General features: G+C 48.1%; 1 protein-coding gene and 1 non-coding gene across 2 annotated transcripts in view; one reads left to right on the top strand and one right to left on the bottom strand.

The window, feature by feature from the left end:
• Eef2k (eukaryotic elongation factor 2 kinase) overlaps window positions 1-3,800 on the bottom strand; it is a 52,948-nt gene extending 49,148 nt beyond the window's left edge. Inside the window, exon 1 of the mRNA XM_076840023.2 lies at window positions 3,477-3,800. The gene's annotated coding sequence lies outside the window, so the exon portion shown is untranslated. The remainder of the gene's footprint in view (window positions 1-3,476) is intronic.
• An 8,496-nt stretch (window positions 3,801-12,296) lies between these two features.
• Trnal-uag (transfer RNA leucine (anticodon UAG)) lies at window positions 12,297-12,378 on the top strand. Its single transcript has one exon. It is a non-coding gene; the product is annotated as a tRNA-Leu (tRNA).
• Window positions 12,379-13,434: the final 1,056 nt, after the last annotated feature.

The following is a 13,434-nucleotide window of genomic DNA, read 5'->3' as shown; positions in this document are numbered from 1 at the left end:
TTCAAGGCCAGCCTCAGCAGCTTAGCTACACATTCCTGTGTTCAATACTGCAGGAGGAAAAAATAAAGTCTCTGTGCCTACCACAAAGACAGGGAAATGAGCTCACTGACATGAGCAAACAGCAACCTACTATGGAAACCGAGGAGAGAAGTCAACATTCATTCTGCTTAAAGGCTCATAAAAATATCTCCGCAGTACACTGTGCTATTAAACAGTCGTTGTGCAAGGGCTATTTTGTTTTTGAAATTTGAAAAACTACATTTTAGAGTACGAAGCACAAAAGGCTGTAATTAGAGCTTCTTCGTTTAACAAAATGCAAGAGCGCTGTGAATTTTAATGTTTAATCATCTGCTAGACACCCTCCGTGTGTCCCCAGGACACGGTGTTCTCCAGGCAGGTCAGATCAGGAATACAGGGTGTCTGGCTTTCCCCCGTTGAACTCCATGTTTACACAGCCCTCTCAGTGGCCAGACCATGTGACCAGGTTAAACAAAAGGAGCCATGTCTCACGCCTCTCCAGCTCCCAGGCCAGAGCAGGATGCTAGGCACACCCTAGCAGTGCAGTCACAGGGTTGAGTAACTGGAGAAAAGCTGTCAATCTCCTCTGACATAATGGGCACCCAAGGCTTGAGAGACCAGGGTTATAATTGCCAGTTTGCCCAATGGTAGAGCTGAGACTCTGAGTGGGTCAGTATAGATCACCGAGGACCTGAAAAGCACCAAGAACAGACTCTGGCCCAACCAGACCTTTGGATGAACTGATCTGAGTTCAAGTCCTAGCTCAGTCATTTATTAGCTGAGCAACATTGGGCCAATTACTTGATCTCTCTGAACCTCAGCTTCCTCATCTATAAAATGCATTCACCCAACAGAGTGGAGCAGGGCAATCTAGGTAGAAACGAAATGAGAGGATAGCAAGAAAAAGCCACTGTGGCTCAGTCAGATCTCCACCTGCTGGTAATGCCCAGCCAGTGAACTCATGTCCCAGTGTCACCTGCAGTTTAGTGGGACCATGTGACCACATGCGGGCCAGTGGAAAGTGGGCAGAAGAAACTTGCACAACTTCCAGGCCCTGACCAGACTTCCTTTCACCACCATCCTGCCCAGAACAGATTCATGGCATTTCTATATCACTTACTACGGAACTCCTCTCCCTGGTCTTTGAACATACTGTCGCAGGTTGTCCACCCTACCCATCCCCTGGCCAGCTCATCTGCTCTCTATCAGGTCTCAGCTTAGATGTCACCGCTTCCAGGAAGACTCCTTTGAATCCCAGGGAATAGTCACTCTTAGTTTCACTCTTAGTAGATACTCTTATATGGGTAAACCGAGGAACAGAGAGATTTGGTGACTTACTCAAAATCACACAGAAAGTGTGAATTGGGCTTGATGCTAGTACTGGCTGAATCCAGAGCTTTTAAAGTAGACATCCCTTCCTCCATTAGCAGCTCTAAAATCCCAGGGCCACCAGCAGTAGTTACAGCAGCCTCCTCACCTGGGAACTTGTTACTAATGCAAAGGTTTGAGCCTCACTCCAGGGGACTAAATTAAACTCTGTTAGGGGCCCAGAGATCTGCATGACCAAGGCTTCCAGGGGATGTTGTTATGCCCTGAGGTCGGAGAGCCTCTAACCTACCTGCAGTTCAGCCACTTCCTGTGCCTTGCTGGTCCTAGCCAGGTCCAGAAAGGCCGAGAGCTGAACTGCGGCTCTGGGGATTCCACAGCCCTGTGGCTTCTAAGGTCAGCAGATCTTCATCTTTTGCTTTATTACCAGCGTATTAGTGACTCACTCCTTTGTTTGAAATGTTCTTGTGCCCATCAGCCCTCGCTGTGAGAGTCTGATCCAACAGCACTTGAAAGCCTGAGCCAATATCACCCCCTGTGTAGACACCGCCCTCTCTCTAACTGCTTTCTTCTAGGAGCATTCTCGGGTGGGGTGAGGGGCGGGGAGAACAGGACTGTTTATAACTTCTTCATCAGTAAAACTGATCTCCCGCAACACAAAAACTGTTCTTAATCAGCCCAGCCAGAGGCTCTTTCTAGGATTAAAGTCCTGATTACGATTACGAAATTTTTCTGTTTGGGGTTCAAAAATTCTACCACTAATGTCAAATCCTAGATGATTTTGAGCAAGCCCAAGTTTCTGTTGTGCACTACCATGTCTCTCCAACCAGCTCCCCGGGAACCACATAACCAGATGCCAACTAATCTGATCCCGGCAGGATAAAGAATCTGAACAGCTTGGCTAGACAAGATCCCCCCCAAAAGCCACATTCACAGATCTCCCAAAGAGCTTATTGTGGAGTCCCATGGTCCCATTCTACTCTGCAGGCAGCCAAGGACCACCAGGGGAGTTGGAAGGGAGGTTTGTCTGTGTGGTCTTCTGGGCCCCTAAAGTTATCTTCACCAGGCCTGCAAAGGTGGAGTGCAGTAGGGCTGGGTTTGTGGCTCAGTGGTACAGCACTTGCTTAGCATGCGTGAGGCTAAGCACCTATTTAAAAAATACATCCTGAGCACCACATTAAAAAAAAATAAACAAATAAAATAAAGTTTTTTAAAAAGTTTAAAAGTAAAGTGGAAAGAGTGGTCCAGGCTTTAGAGAGGCACACACCATTTCCTTCCCCTGACAAGCTTTCCCCACTAGGCTCAAACATCACCTCCTCCAGGAAGCCTTCCCAATAACCCTCACTCCCAAGTCCATCTTGCTTATTAGAGTCTGTTTATGTGGCTGGCTGCCACTTAGGGAGCCTCTGGGAGTCCAGTAACAACTCTGAGCCTCTTCTGTAAAATCTGCTCTGTCGGAGGAAAGGCAAGGGAGCGCTCACGACGTTCTAGGACCCAGAACTCAGGCTCCTAGAGAGTGTCTCCCCAGGGCAGATCTCCTCCCCCCACACACCAAGCAGCCCATCTGTCACGCTTGGGCACAGCTGGGTTGGTCCCCCACAATTCCACGAACGGGCTTACCCGGGAGTCCCCGCCCCCGCGCCACCAGGCGCACGTTAATGCTCGGCCCCCAGGCGCACGTGTCACCGGCGCCTGCCAACACCCCAACTCTCGCAGCCAACGATGCAGCAAGGGCGTACACACAGTCCCCGAGGTTCCGGGAACTGGGGCCCAGGCAGGCCTCGGGTTCAGGGGACGGGTTAGGGGTTGCGGCTTGAAGCCCGGCAAGGGACAAACAGGCAGCCTGGCGGGCACCCTCTGCGGGGCCCCGGAGTTGTCTCTCGCGGCCAGAACGCCGCCCATCGCTTGCCAAGTGCGTTCCTCATCCCCGTCGCCGTTAGTGTGCACGACTTCCCCATTTTACAGAAGCAAACACTGAGCGCCTGGGACCCAAGCAACCAGACGAGGGGCGCCCCATTCCCCAGGCGCGCCGTCCGGGGTCGCGCTCGGGCCGCCGGCTGCACCGGAGCGCGCGGGCCTGCGGAGCCCAGTCCCGGTCCCCACCCAGCCCGGCGGCTGCAGATGGCACCTACCTCCTTGGGGCGGACAGGCGCGGCCGCCGCTGCCCACGGCCGCAAGGATCCAGAGAAGCTGGCAGAGGCTCGCGGCCCGGCGCTCCAGGGTGCAGGGAGGGCGGGCCCCCCGAGAGTGCCGGGGAGCAGCTAGCGGGGCGCAGGGGCCGGCTAGCGGGGAGACCGCGGGGAGGGCGGACCGATCCAGGGGCACCCGGCTGCGTACCCGGGACAGGAGCGCAGGCGACAGACAGCAGGGCTGGGACAGCTGCACCGCGGGGCGTGTGGGCGTTGGATCCCGGCAGGAGCCGAGCCCGGGAAGGAGCAGATCCGGGCTGGGGCAGAGTCTGGTGTGAGGCAGGAGCGACGGGGCAGGGGCGGGACTGCGGTGCTCACGTGGCCGCCCCCCGGTGGCCGCCACCGAGCCTGCAGCCGCCTCACTGGTCTGCCCCCCTGCTCAGTGACGAGCGCCCCGCCTGTTGAATACACACACACTGTCAGCATCTAACGCCCATTGTCATTTGTGGGAATCTCTGTAATTAACCTTGGGGTACTTTTATCAGAAATGCTTCCCTCCCCCCATCTCTGCTTTGTAAAAACTTAGGCACATACACCAATTGCATTTCTTTATGTAATTATTTAACCAGTATCTCCTCTAGGCGTTCCTTCCCTGTCTTGTTTACATTGCTGTATTCCTAACTGAACCCAGGGCCTGGCACATAGTAGGTGCTTAATAGAAGCCTGTGGAATGAATGGATAAATATGGCAAAGTATAAAGAAGAAAAGGAAATGGACAACTGCTGTGAACATTTTGATAATCATGTCCTTCCAGATATTTTTTCTAATGAAAGGATATTTTAGAAATAAAAAAATTAACCATTGCATCTATTGAGTGATCTATTTCATTCCAGCTCCATGCTGACTCTAGAAGGGCGGTAGGTGTCATTAGCCTTATTTTACAGATCATAAAACTGAGGCTTAGAGAGGTCACGACTGCAGGGACACAACCAGGAAGGGCCAGCTAGAACCAATCCACACTTAGCTGATTTCCAAGCGCTGAGGAATGTAAACATCTTTCCCTTCACTTATGACCCACTTCTAAAGTGGAACTTCTTGCCAAAGGACTTTTATACAGGGCTGGGGTTGTGGCTCAGTGGTAGAGCGCTTGCCTAGCATGCATGAGGCACTGAGTTCAATCCTCAGCACCACATAAAAACAAAGTAATATGTTCACCTAGAACTAAAGATACATAAATAAATGTTTTTTTTAAAAAAAGAACTTTTATACAGCTGGACTCCTGCCACTCACCCTCATCCTTCCCCCAGGCAAACCAGAAACCAGGAACTAGAATTCCTCTTCCTCAAGACAAATCATATAAACCAGAACCCATTTTCCCCAAAGCTAGCCATAAAATCTACAAATACTCCAACTCTTCCCTCCTTCTCTGCATGAGAAATGGCCATAAAGAAATTCTCTGACCTACCTAGTTTGATAGGAGGGCATAAGACCCTCATTCCAGAAGGGGATCTGCCCCACACCCAACAGGAAGAAATGCTATGACTGAGGGACCCAGAGGACTCCGAGTATTTCTACATGGCTATTAAGGTTTCACTGAACTTCAGCATAAAAACGGATACTTTATCCTGGACCTTTGGTCTTCCATCTGAAGGTTCTCATGGCCTGCAAAACTGTGATAGAATAAATGTTATGGTGTTTCTCCTGTGAATCCATCACCAGTTTTCTTCTTCTTTGTGGGAAGGGTACCTGGGATTGAAGTTGGGGCACTAGGCCACTGAGCCACATCCCCAGAACTATTTATATTTTATTTAAAGGCAAGGTCTCACTGAGCTGCTTAGCATCTTGCTAAGTTGTTAAGGCTGGCTTTGAACTCACGATCCTCCCAGCCTCCTGAGCTGCTGGGGTTACAGGCATGCACCACTACGCCCAGCTACCAGTTTATTTCATCAGGATCAAAAAAATCAGGCCTTCAGAGGGAACGTGAACTTCCCTGCTCAGGCACTGCCAGACGAGAGGGACGGGAGGGTTTCCAGCAGGGAATGTCTAGCAAAGGGCCACCCCAGTGGGATGTGCAACATAAACCTGCTCCTTGTGGCCCCAAGGAATCCTTTATCAGGAGCGTCTCTGTCCTGGAAGGTGGGGGGAGGTGAGGGAGAACCCCCATAGAGGTGGAGGTCACCCAGAGTCCCAGGCAAACACCAAGACCACAGGAAGATCAGAGAGACAGGGACACTGTGGGTATACTGACGTTTGTTCTTTTCCTTCCTCGCATCAATGGGTTGGGAATATGCTTCTGTGGTTGGGACCATCTGTCATGTGGAATGCTTGCTCTGATGCCTTTGGGGGGACCAAAGAGCTGATACTTATAGGACCTTCACTTTTTGTTTGGCTCTGTGGCAACGGCTTTGCAGGATGCCAAGGGTTGGGTATGGTTAAGTGTGTCCCCGAGGCTTCCTGTGTGGACATTTGGGACATCTGATCCCCACTCCAAGCTATCAGGAGGGTAGAGATTTAATCCGACTATCTTTAGAGTTGGAGGTGATTAGGATTAGATAATGATTAATGCTGGCAGCTAAAGACAAACGGATGGACACACCACACACACACACACACACACACACGCGCGTGTGCGCACACTCCCTATCTCTCCTCACCTGACACCCCACACCTCCTCTGGACTCTGCCAGCAGGAAGACCATCACCAGCTGCAGGTCCTCAACCTTGCCTTTCCAGAACCTTGAGCCAAAAGAAACCTCCTTTCTTTATAACTCCTCCTGTCAGTGGTATTGTGTTCCTGGTGGAAGAAAATGGTCTAATGCGAAGGCATCATCGCTTTCCGTCATCATCACAACCTTCTGACAGTTCGCACAGAGAAAGACTGGGGCAATTGAAGTGACTTTCCCCAGCTTGCACAGAGAGTTAAGTGGCCGAGTCAGGACTGGGCCCAGATCCCAGTATACACAGGCCGCTTGAGTGTCCTGTCCCCGAGCCTTGACTCTTCAGTGTTTGAGGCCTACAAAAATCCAGATTCTCTTGGAAAACTTCAGGCCTTCAGGTTTACCAACTGCAATGGCATCTGCTGGGGGTAGGTTCAAGTTGACAAGGCTGAGGAGGGGGTGACATACAGGCAGCATCTCCTAAGGTGGTCGGAGATCAAAAGAAGAAATGGATCCTGAAGCCCACCAGGGAGTAGTTCACCCTTTGGCATCTGTGTTACAAATTTTGGAAAATACAAGATCAAGAAGATAGACGACAAAATTTTGGTTTGAAAGGCTCGTTCTTTTGGTTACCTTAAGAAAACTCCTTTGATTTTTTGCAAAAGACAAAATTATACCTGAAGTTATGAACCCCTGGGGAATTCAGGAAGGAAGGGGGAGGCCAAGGAGGCTAAACTAGTTTTCCCAAGTCCAAGCTAAACATCACAAATGACTGGGGGGTCGGGGGTGCTCCATTACCTAAAGTTCTGTGGCATTGGACAAGTTATTTAACTTCTCCATATTTTTATCTGGCCCAAAAGCATCCTCTTTTGTATGAGAATCTTGATTTGTTTGTGTGGACTAACTCATCCTATTCTTTGTTTTTTAAAATGTATTTTTAGTTGTAGATGGACACAGTACCTTTATTTAATTTATTTATTTTTATGTGGTGCTGAGGATCAAACTCAGTACCTCACAAATGCCAGGCAAGCGCCCAACCACTGAGCCACAACCCCAGCCCTCACTCTGTTCTTAATTCCTGAAAATACTCCTTCCCACCCCCTTGGTTGCAAGAGTGGACACATGACCAGATTTGGCAATTAGCATATTCCATCCCTTTAATCCCATTGATTGGTTCAGGGACTAACATGTGACCCAAGTTAGGCCAATGAGAAATGAACCTGGATCTTGTAGAGCAACCATCAAGAAGAGACTCTTTCCTTCCAGACTTTTGATGAGTTGGGAGAATGTAAGCAGAGAGTTTCTGGGCATTCATTCTTATGACAATTATTTAATAAGCTCTTACTGTGTGCCAAATTTCACGCTAAGAGGTGGAGGAGCCGCCTGCTTTCAGGGAACTTTCTAGTGAGGTGAGGAAAGAGACAACAGAAATTCCCCTATAAGTCATTATTCGATGTAGCCATTCTACACTGTGAGGCAGGCATGCTGAGTGGGAAGCGTTGGAGGCATCAGACTTCCTTTTTTTTAAGTGTTTGGGATAAAAATAATTAAATATAGGAAAAAAAATTAAACTACCTCACTGTTACTGTATCTAAGAGGAATAATAAACCCATTATGCTCAATTCCAGGCCAAGAGCCCTGTTCTAAAGCCTGCTGCTCCACCTTCATGGACAAAGCTCTTTGTTTCAACTTCTGAGGGAAAAAAAAAAAAAAAAAAAAATCCCTCACTCATCCACAAGGATTCGGTTTCTTCCCCCATATCCCTCCACCAGAACGTCCACAGGACCTATCCCACAACACGAAAATGATACTATCAAGAAAACAAAAACACAACCCAGAGTATGGGAGAAAATATCTGCATATCATATATCTGATAAGGGAAGTGTAACTAAAATATATAACGAACTATTGTGACTCAATATTAAAAAGATAACAAACTCAAGTTTAAAAATGGACAAAGGATTTGAATAGATCTCTCTCCAAAGAAAATACCCAAATAGGGCTGGGGTTGTGGCTCAGAGGTAGAGCACTTGCCTACCATGTGTGAGGCATTGGGTTTGATCATCCTCAGCACCACATAAAAATAAAATAAAGATACTGTGTCCACCTATAACTGAAAAATAAATATTTAAAAAAGAAATACACAAATAACTATAAAGCACATGAAAAAAATGCTCTATACCAGTAGCCGGAGGAAAATGTAAATTGAAGGTGTCAATCTACTAGGGTGGCTATCATAGAAAAAAAAAATCAGCTAATCAACAGGCGTTGGAAAGCATGTGGGGCAATTGGAACCCTCACATTTTGCTGATATGAGAAATTGAAAACAGTTTGGTAGTTCCTCAAAAAATGAAACATGGAATTATGATACAACCCAGCAATTCCATTCCTGGTGCTATACCAAGAGAAATTAAAAGATATGCTCATGTACCCAAATGTTCATAACAGCATTATTCATAAGAGCCAAGAAGTGAAAAAAAAAATGGTATCAACTTATGAATGGACAATCAAAACATGCTCTATCCAGACAATAAGATGGTATTTGACAATAAAAAGGAACGAAGTACTGATTTATGCTCCAGCATGGATGGACCTTAAAAACATTACACAAAGTGAAAGAAGTCAGGCACCAAAGACAATGTATTGACCAGGCATGGTGGCCCATGCCTGTAATCCCAGCAGCTCCGGAGGCTGAGGCAGGAGGATCTCGGGGTCAAAGCCAGTCTCAGCTAAGGCAAGGCACTAAGCAACTCAGTGAGACCCTGTCTCTAAATAAATTACAAAACAGGGCTGGGGATGTGGTTCAGTGGTTGAGTGCCCCTGAATTCAATCCCCAGTACCCCGCAGCCCCCCAAAGACAATGTATTGTATGACTTCATTGACACAAAATGCCCAGAACAGAAAAATTCACAAAGAGAGAAAGTAGATTAATGGTTGTCAGGGGCTTGGAACGGAGTTTGGAGGAACAGAGAGTTATTACATATAAGTAGCAGGGTTTCTTTTGGGGATGATGAAAATGTTCCAAAATTGCTTGAGGTTGATAGCTACACAACTCTGAATATATTAAAAGCCACCAAATTATACACGTCAGATGGGTGAATGGTATGTACGGTATGTGAATCATATTGCAATAAAGCTGTTACCCAAAACTAAGACACCAAAATCCCCACAACCCAGTTTGCTCTCACCGGTTTGCTACATTGTGTGGTAGCAGAAGAGATGGCAGATGGGAGGGGAAAGTGCTCCAGCTCCTACAAGCCCTAGCCCAGTCAGTTACCTGCCTGTTCCCTCCCACAGGCTCAGGCCTGGGAGCAGCATTGGCCACACACACCCAGGATGGTTGTTAAAGCTCAGATTCCCTCTCCAGGGTGGATTTGAGAGTTTTTGTTTGTTCGCTTGTTTGAACTCAAAGGATTGAACTCAAGGCTGTTCCACCACTAAGCCACATCCCCAGCCCTTTTTAATTTTTTACTTTGATACAGGGGTCTCACTAAGTTGCTGAGGCTTGCAATCTTCTTGCCTTAGGCTCCTGAGTTGCTGGGATTATAGGTCACTGGGCCTGGCATGCCCACCATAGAGCCAGCCAGGTGACCCAACTGTAGCTCTGGAAAGACTCCATGAAGTGACCCCTTTCCTGTCTCTTAGCCAGTGCATCCCTTCTGTTCCACTGTGGGAGGCAAGCTCCAGGATGAGGGCAGGACCACGTGTGCGTTTCTAGTTTCATTTGCCTATATATTTGCCTAGAAAAAGATCTGGAATAATTGACCCCAAGCCTTTTTACAGGGGTTGCTTCTGTGGGGTTCACTGGTGAAGGAGGGCCACAGTGAGGGAGAGAATTTACCTTTTTAATTTTACACCTCTGATAACACATTTTAAAAAATTTACAGCGAGCATGCCTACGTGACATTATGTTTGAAATTTTAAAAAGACAAAAACCCAACTTCCTCGTCCAAAACTCAGAGTTTCGGTAGGTGGAGAAATGAAAGGTGATTCTTATTTTTTCTTATTTGTGCTTTTCTTTCTTTGATGAAGCACCAAGGAACCCAGATTACTTTTGCAAAACTCATTTTTAAATGTTATTCACACACACACACACACACACACACACACATACACACACAGAGAAACTAAATAGATCCTGGTTGCTCTAGATTCTGCCCCCTCCTGACCTTTGCTTGGCCGCGGCTTTGCACTGTCACCCCTGAAGATGTAAATCAATAGAGAAGCCCAGTCAGCGGAACCCTGGGGCCAGCAGGGAGGCTAAGCTGCTGAAGAAATGCTGGGCGGGGCAGACAAACTGAAGCCTCACCTCCACTGGGTTTGTGGTCTAGTGCCTCTGGCTAGAGGGTTCTGAGTAGTTCTAGAAGCAGCTCCCTGCCCCCCCCCCCCCCCCAAGCATGGATCGTGCCTGATCAGACCTAACCGGTGCAGGATAAATGTTAACTTAAACTATCAGAGAGGGAGAGAGCTGAGGAGCCAGGTGCTGCTGACAAATGATCCAACCACTGCTTTGAGTAATTGCAGGGAGATAACTTAAGAGAACCCAGCTTCCTTCCTGTGGCCCCAAGGGGTGATCTGCCAGATGGTCAGCCACAGTCTGACCATATCCAGACAACAGTTTTCTGAGTCTTTTGGGCAGCTCCGGCCAGAGCATTTGCCTCTAACTTAGGTTCATGTGGCAACATGGAGGTGACTCACTAGCATGGCCCAGCCTCCTCCAGGGAGAGATCCATAAATACCTACTTGCAGCAGTGAGTTGGGGAGGGTGTGTGGAATACCACCACATGGCCAACCAATGTCCATGGAAGAACTCTGTGGTGAGATACTGGAAGGCAACAGATACCTGGAATTACCACCATCACCCCCACGCTATATGCCAGAGATCCCCTATTACCACATTTGATCTTCACTGCTTCGTTCTTTGATATGATCAGAACATGCCTGACACACTGCAGGTACTCAAGAAATACTTGCAGAATGAATGAATTAATCTTCACAGCAGCTCCTGTGAGATGGCTATTGTCATCATCATATAGACGTTCAACTCTAAGAGAAGGAACTTTCCTAATGTCACACCCTGAGAAACAGCTCAGCTTTGTGATTCCCAAGCCAGCCCCTGGTTTACACACTATATTAGTTTCTTACTGCTGCTGTAACAAATTTCTACAAATTTAGTGGCTTAAAATGACACAGATAATTGTCTTATTGTTCCCAAAATCAGAAGTCCCAGATTCAAGGTGTTTTCAGACACTCTGAGTACCTTTTTGGAGGTCCCAGGAAAGAACTGGTATTCTTACTTTTTGTAGTTAGTCGAGATTACGTGTATTCCCCTTTTTGCTGGTGTCTTCATTTCTCCTTGAATTCTCGCCTCTCTTTTAAGGATCCCTGTGATTATATTAGGACCATCTAGATAATCCAGGCTACTTTTCCCATCTGAAGATCCTTAATTACATCTGCAAAGTCCATTTTGCCATGTGTAAGGCAACACATTTACAAGTTCTGGGGATTTGAATGTGCTCATCTTTGGGGGGCCATCCACTTACCCAGCTGTCTTTATAACTCTGGGTTTTGTTTGCAAGGAAGTGGATAACCCAATTTAAACGGAAAGGAAGTGGATAAAGCCTATTTGAAGGTAAAATTAGGATGGGATAATAATTATGCCTAAAGGAGCCCACACGTGATTCTCCTATCAGGAGGGCAGGGGCCAGGCCGTGAGGTCACTCGGGGCTGCAAAGGAAGTTTGTGATGAGAATAGAGCCGGCAGAATGGATTCGGTGCAAACTTGGGTTCCTTGCGGGATCCCCACCCCAGTTGGGAGGAAACCGCAGCGCAGCACCGCCCCCAGGTGGCCATAGGCAGCATCACATCCATAAAAAATGCAAAAATGAAATTCGACACATGTGAAGATCGGATGTTAAAAATGTTTAACATTTAGGAACTAATCTTTCTTTCTTAATGATGGCTTCCTACAGTACTTCTTGACCCGGGGACAAGAGTATCGTAACTCCAGGACTGCCAAGGAAGCCAGGGGGCGAAGAGCAGAGGCGACAGAAGAGGCCGGTCTCATAATGGGCATGCGCAAACTTATAGGGGCGGAGCTTACAGAGAACGAGGCGCCCTCGTCATCACACTAACATAGGCTGAGTGGCCCGACGTCTGAGCGGGCGGTAGCGTGGCCGAGTGGTCTAAGGCGCTGGATTTAGGCTCCAGTCATTTCGATGGCGTGGGTTCGAATCCCACCGCTGCCACAGCCAGATGGCGTCACTTTTGTGTTTTCAATCGCCCTTCAGTGTCTTATCCCTCTTTTCCTTTCTGATAACTTTATTTTTTTCTAACGAAATGGGGGAAGAAGAGAAAGAAACCTTCCAACTCTAGCCTAGTACACAAACTTCTCTTTCACCTATTAATTCCCATTTCCTTCAAATAAAATAAACACCTCCTCCCTTTCTTCAGGGGAATCACACCTGGGATACCTTGCAAAGTTCCCAGCAGGAAGCATTAATTGAACGCTTCCAGTCCCCGGAACACAGGGAGTGGATCTCTTTCTCTCTCAAGGACAAAAGTTGAGGCGGTGGAGGGGAGGAGGCTGGGATCAGGAATGGAGTTAGAGAGGGTCCCTTGCTGGCCCAGGTCCTTGGGAGTGCTGCCCCTGACACCCATGGACTTCTGTTGGCAGAGCAGATGGCAGGGGACTGTGGGGGCTGGGGGAGTTGGGTCTGGCTCCCATTGGGATGTCAACCTTGATGTCTCAGCTGAGTTGATTCACTTCTCACTGGTCCTCAGGCTTGCTTTAGGGTCCTTCATAGTCACTGCACAACTAGGAAGCTGCTGGAAGCCCAGCTCAACCTGAGGCCGCAGGATGGACCAGGCGGACAGCGTCCAGCGGCAGCAGTTACAGACGTTGTGAATTCATTAATTACACCCGTGAGGAATGTCTGTCGTGCAGGGTGCTAACCTGGCCCAGGAGAAGCAAGGAGGTGACATTTAGCTGGACCTGAAGTTGAGAGAGTAGCCAAGGGAAGGTTGGGAGGAGATTTCCCAAGAACAGGAAAACCTTTGTGGCAGGCAGGCCAGAGCCTGGTGAGTCCGAGGTGCCAGTTTAAGGAGGCAATTACATGCCGCTGGGCAGAAGATTGGACAAAAGGCAAGAGATGGGGCTGTGAATGCCAAGGTCAGGCTTTGAATCCGACCCCAAGAGCAATGGGAAACCATTGAAGGGTTTTAAGACAGAGAGTGGCATGTTCCAACTTGGGATTTAGAAAGCTCAGTAGGGACATGGGACTCTATCAAGGTTACTGCTGTTG

This window comes from Callospermophilus lateralis, chromosome 19 (genome assembly GCF_048772815.1).
Source record: "Callospermophilus lateralis isolate mCalLat2 chromosome 19, mCalLat2.hap1, whole genome shotgun sequence".
In the NCBI taxonomy this organism is placed as follows: Eukaryota; Metazoa; Chordata; class Mammalia; order Rodentia; family Sciuridae; genus Callospermophilus; species Callospermophilus lateralis.
This window is presented reverse-complemented; position numbering and strand designations above follow the sequence as displayed.